We start from the raw sequence: 5,863 nt of genomic DNA on the forward strand, positions 1-5,863 counted from the left end.
ACTTTTATGAAAGCACTTTTACAAAAGCACTTTCACAAAAGAACTTTATAAAAGCACTTTTATGAAAGCACTTTTATAAAAGAACTTTTACAAAAGTACTTTTATAAAAGCACTTTTGCAAAAGCACTTTATAAAATCACTTTTATGGAACTACTTTTATAAAAGCAATTTTATGGAAGCACTTTTACAAAAATACTTTTATAAAAGCATTTTTATGGAAGTACTTTTATAAAAGCACTTTTATGAAATTATTTTATAAAAGCATTTTTAAGAAAAAACTATTATAAAAGTACTTTTACGAAAGCACTTATAAAAGTACTTTTACGAAAGCACTTATAAAAGTACTTTTACGAAAGCACTTCTATGAAAGTACATTTTTGAAAACACTTTTATAAAAGGACTTCTACGAAAGTACTTTTACAAAAGCATTTTTATGAAAGGACTTTTATTAAAGCACTTTTATGAAAGTACTTTTACAAAACATTTATGTCAATTGGTAAACATTGACTATTAGAGATCTAGGTTGGCGATTTGTGAATACCAGAACAATTTTTTTTTTCTTAAAGAATGAAATTGAGCAACACAGGACACTTGTCAGTCTGAAAAGAATTCATTTTTAGGAAAAAAGTGTTTGTTCATAGCAATATTTTCTCATTCTTCCTATTTTTATCCATTCTTGTCAACTTTAGAATTTCATCTTGGGTAAAAATGAGAAAGAATGAGAGTTGAACCAAACATGGCCTAAATTGCTGCCTTCGAGCTTACTAGTGGTCTCTCTCTCACCCATCTTTTCTTACTAGTGGTTTATAATACAAATTTGAGTGAATGACGAATTCATTTGGTCTCTCTCTCTCTCTCTCCGTCAGATTGCTGCCTTTGAGCTTCCTTCAATCCATGACGACCTCGCCCAAACCCCTAGAACCTTCGCAACAAAAGGATTTGACGAAAGAGAGACCATCACTCTTTTCCGTTGAAAATTAAATGAAGATATTTTTCAATCAGTTTAGGTTTTAAGAGAGAATGGTAAAAATAACGAAAATAAAGATTAGTAAGGTATTTTAGTAATTTAACAATTTTTGTTAATTGATTTAATGGCTGACGTGGTATTTGTCACAACGTAAAAATTAAAAGGTAAATTTCTTAAACTACCCTTATGGTTTAGCGAAACCATAAAGGTAGTTTAAAATTTTTACTCAAAATTAAATTTAGGGATAAGTAGACTGCACTGCACCTCAGAATTCTGAATTAAATTGGAGATCTACAACAATTTGAAATTATAAACACTTTCACCTATAACAGTCACCCGTTAATAATTGTCATCAATTTAGAGCTGACACCTACCCCCAACTGTACTGTATAACTAAGATTTCTGAGGGTGGACTGAACAGTAAAAACTCCAAAATATTAAGGTTTCTTTATTACAAATTAAAACTCAGGTCAGTGACGGGTCCTTGTAATTTAGGATTAAGTACGCTGCAATCCAATGTAGAATTCCGAATAAAACTTCTCTATAGTCTATTAATAGCCCCACTATAAACTGCATGCTGCTCGTAAATTTGACTTCCATTCACAATCACGGCGGGACCAAAAAATTCTGACCTGGGCTGAGCAGTCATTCTCCCTATAATTTACCCCATCAAAAATTATGATCTGGCAGCATGATGCCCGGTCTCACCGACTGAAACGAGAATTAAAGTTAATCGTGGGACCGCGCGCATTTGTATTGGATATGACGGTGACCCATCTCATAGCGAATTCTATTAAAGATCCAAAGAAGACGAAACTAATTTGTACGTACTGGGGTTGTTTGTATTTGGGATAAATCTTAATGCTGCTCCGTCTCATTTCGTCCCTTCTTTTGGTTGTTCTGCTTGTCTTTCCGATTCTTGTATTTTTAGTTCAACAACTAGGTGTAACGTCCTTGTTGCTACACGTACGCATGACAGACTTGAATAGGAAGCATTAACTCCATCATATTTCACTCTTTTAGAAATCTGACAATAGACAAAATTCAAGCTCGGTGCTCACTCGATCAGCCCAATTTCACCAAGCTGCACGCTGCGTGATGCCACCAACCATTAATTCGATCATATTTCTGTTGTTTGTTTACCTCCTCTCCATGGTGTTAATAATTGAAACTTGGTGCCTTCTGGAGTCTGGAATGGTGCCAAGTTTGAGCTTGGAATGTAGTGTTAAGTTTTATACTTCGTGGAAGCGCCTCTCTCTCTCTCTCTCTCTTAAACCAATATGCACCACAAGATAGAATCAACAACGAACTCACATTCCAAGCCTCAGTTGAAGTTGAACTACATAAAACAAACAAGGGAAGACTAGAGGTTGTTTTCTGTAGACAAAAAGAAAAATAATACTTAAATCTTCTGAAATATGTCTTCATAAAATATACCCAAGAGAATCAACATAAAGTCGTAGTCATTCTACATATTAACACTCCCGTGACTACATAATGCCGCCAATATTCACTCACGGGCTTCCCAGCTCGTGGCACGTCTAAACAGCCAACAGTTTGAGCAATATTGCCTATTTAAATGAAACTTCTTCCATGGCTGTGAAATTGAGGGAAAGCACAAGCTAGGTCGATCGAGGAGAGAGATTTACAGCTGAGATTGAGAGATGGAGCCGATCCAAAAGCTCGCAGCTTTGGTGTTCGTCCTTCTGGTGCTGGGAAATGAGGTGACGATGTCAAATTCACAGACCATTTGTAACATGAGTCAAGAGGGTCTGATGGCTTGCAAGCCATCAGTAACTGCTCCGAACCCTTCCCCACCCTCGACTATGTGCTGCTCCGCTCTGTCAGGTGCTGACATGCACTGTCTTTGCTCCTACAAGAACTCCAACATGCTGCCTTCCCTTGGGATAGACCCCCAGCTTGCCTTGCAGCTCCCTGCAAAGTGCAACCTTCCTCAACCAACCAACTGTTAAGGTAAAGGGCTCCTGCTCTTTGTTTTGACCTGCACAAATTCCATTGAATGATGGGGTGGGGATGTGGAGAGACAGCATAACAAGTGTAATTAATTGTTGTACTAGTCCATTTACTGAGGGTTCATTTGGTTCGCAGTGGAATTAGAATTGAAATGGTCTATTCCTATAGTCCGTTTGATTCATACAGCAATGAGAATTGAAATTGGATCCAGCAAGAATAAAATTTCCTTCCCAAGCAAGAAAGGGGAAGAGAATAACCATTCCCTCAAATGGAAGAATATCATTCCAGCAGGAATAAAAATGGGATTTTAATTCTGCCCAACCCAACCGTTGGAATCAAATAGCACCCATTCCAATTCCTATTCCAAACCCCTATTCCCGTGAGACAAACTGAGCCTGAGATTGAATTATTAATAAGGGAGAATGACTGATCAGTCCAGGCCAGATTTTGTAGCCCCATCATACAAGGGATGAATCTAACCATGAATTGATGCTAAATTCACCAGCAAGATGCGATTTATAAAGAGGGCTACTAGTAAAAAATTCTGCTTTGGGTTGCATATTACTTAACCCTATTAATAATTGTTTAATCGGAACAAATTAATTGTACTAACTTGTAGCTAAAATTAAAGAAATTCTGATCTGGTCCCAAGACATGGTCCTAACAGCCGTTGCAACCGTATATCTTTGGGATCATGTCTTGCGACCTGATTCAGAATCTACGGAAGCCACCTAAATTATGCATATTCTTCATTTCTTTTTACTTGTCTTCTATAGATATTTTTCTTATATATCTTAAGATTTCATTTATTAAAATTAATTTAATTTCAGTACAAGGTGTGGGTTTATGCTTGTACATCCATGCTTAATAAAAACCTATTAACGAACCTCGCCTAATAGCTTATACTAGAAAGGATATAATTTTACTGATGTGGTAGTTATTTCTTCTTTTTAAAACAAAACCATTTACACCGAATAATTCCCTTTTTGTGTTTGGAAATAATGCAAATGGAGTGTAAATCCTGGTTCAGGGTAAATTAGCATTCTGGTTCATTTTTGCCTATGTTTGGCAACACTACATTATTGCATTGATAAATAACAGAGTAATGCATATTTACATTGATAATAAGATATAAAAGTACATCAATAAAAAAGACGTAAATTTGCATTCAAGTGAGTTTTTGATATAAAAAAAAAAAAGCATATGCTTTATTGGAATTCATTTTTGCATCCATTACAGCTAAAAGTCAATTTGGTAAGAAGATAAATTTGTCAGTGCAAAATTAACCCAATTTTATAATTTATATGAACCGTTTTATACTCTACATATTTATTTATATTCAACTTATTTGCATTGTTTCCAAACACAGCCTTAAGTAAAAATCAATCCAACACCACCAATCATTTCTGTCTGGGAGGTTTGTTCTGGTATTCTTAATTATTTTCCTGCTTGCACTCAAAAAACACCATACTCACTTTCCATCTCTCATTAACTTTAAGCCCTAAAGATAAACAATAACAATTTGGCTTTTGGTTACAGGGAGGAGATGCACAAAGTTAACTTGCCTACGATGAACTCTGAAGGCATATAAAAACTTTTATATGAAATACTTATTGTCTCTTTTGTTTTTGTTTCATTTTCTTGTTTTGTTTTCTTTTGTGTGCCTAACCGATCTACAGTCTGACTTCCTGTTCTGGAATAAGTATCAATGCAATAGCTTGTTCAATTTGTATTTTTTTTCAATCTATTTTATGATATTTCATGTTTCTTTCCAAAATATAATATGGTGTGTGTATGTTAATGTGTTGGGGATGTTAGGGCCGAGCTTTGTATCCAGGATCCAATTAAAAGGACTTAGGACTTAGGCTGGCTTGCTACAATTCAGAACTCTAATTATCAAGTCGTATTTTGTACTTCTTATTAGGCTCAGTTTGGGAAGAATGCAAAGGCAAATATGTATATTTCAAATACAAGCTGAAAAAATATTGTGTATAAAATTTTGCATGCATTGAACATATTTGAATTTGCACTCTTATTAAATTTTGCACCGAGTACTTTTTGTATTTACTCGGTGCATATTTGTATTTATACTAATTTCAAAGAGCATAAATATAAATGTGTAGTACAAATATATAAAATAATATAAAATATAAGGTTTTGCATTTTACAAATTTACATTTTTCTATACTTGTATATTTTTATTCATGGGAGATGTTCCCAATACATGGTATTGATGGGTTGTGCTGTTAAGTTGGTGTGAGCGTTCTGTGAGGAGCAAATCCCAATCCAAGAGAAGTGTCATCACCAGAACGGGATATTCTCCTCCCAGGGGCACCTCACAGGCACATCCACCATGCATTGGAAACATCTCCTGTGAAAAATAACTTATAAGTACGGGAGATGTTCCCAATGCATGATAGGATGTGCGTGTGATATAAGGCATTCTTGTGAGGAGCAGATCCGGTCTCGTCATCACCACCCTATAGGTCTATATTAAAAGACGAATTGGTGGTGCTAGACTGCAGAAGATAAGGCTCTATTTACATAAGCTTTTGGTTCAATTTAATTTGCTTTGACATCCCACAGCTCAAAACGAAAAACTTATGTAAACAGAGCCTTATTTTTTGAAAGAAAGGTGTGGGCTGTCAAAGCAAATTAAATTGAATCAAGGGTCTTGAGCTCTGGTAAGAGTTGCTTCTAAAAAATATTATAATCTAGCGCAAAGACATTTTAAGCATAAAATTAACGTAAAATTGAGGCTTTGTGCATAATTTGGACTTATAAAATACCAATCAACTCCAACGAACTTTGATAAATACAACCTGATTGATTACCACTTTTATGATACCGGTTTATTGGTAAAAATAAACAATAATAAATTAAAACTGCCCCATTTATTCGGGGTTCTGCACATTAGAGAAG

At 35.0% G+C, this 5,863-nt stretch overlaps 1 long non-coding RNA gene across 1 annotated transcript; it reads left to right on the forward strand.

Annotated features, from left to right (window-relative positions):
* The first annotated feature begins 2,568 nt into the window (after positions 1 to 2,568).
* On the forward strand, positions 2,569 to 4,708 carry LOC109115955 (uncharacterized). Its single transcript, XR_002023616.2, has 2 exons — positions 2,569 to 2,941; positions 4,481 to 4,708. It is a non-coding gene; the product is annotated as an uncharacterized LOC109115955 (long non-coding RNA).
* Positions 4,709 to 5,863: the final 1,155 nt, after the last annotated feature.

Source organism: Nelumbo nucifera, chromosome 1 (genome assembly GCF_055504915.1).
Source record: "Nelumbo nucifera cultivar China Antique chromosome 1, China Antique-T2T, whole genome shotgun sequence".
NCBI classification, from domain to species: domain Eukaryota; kingdom Viridiplantae; phylum Streptophyta; class Magnoliopsida; order Proteales; family Nelumbonaceae; genus Nelumbo; species Nelumbo nucifera.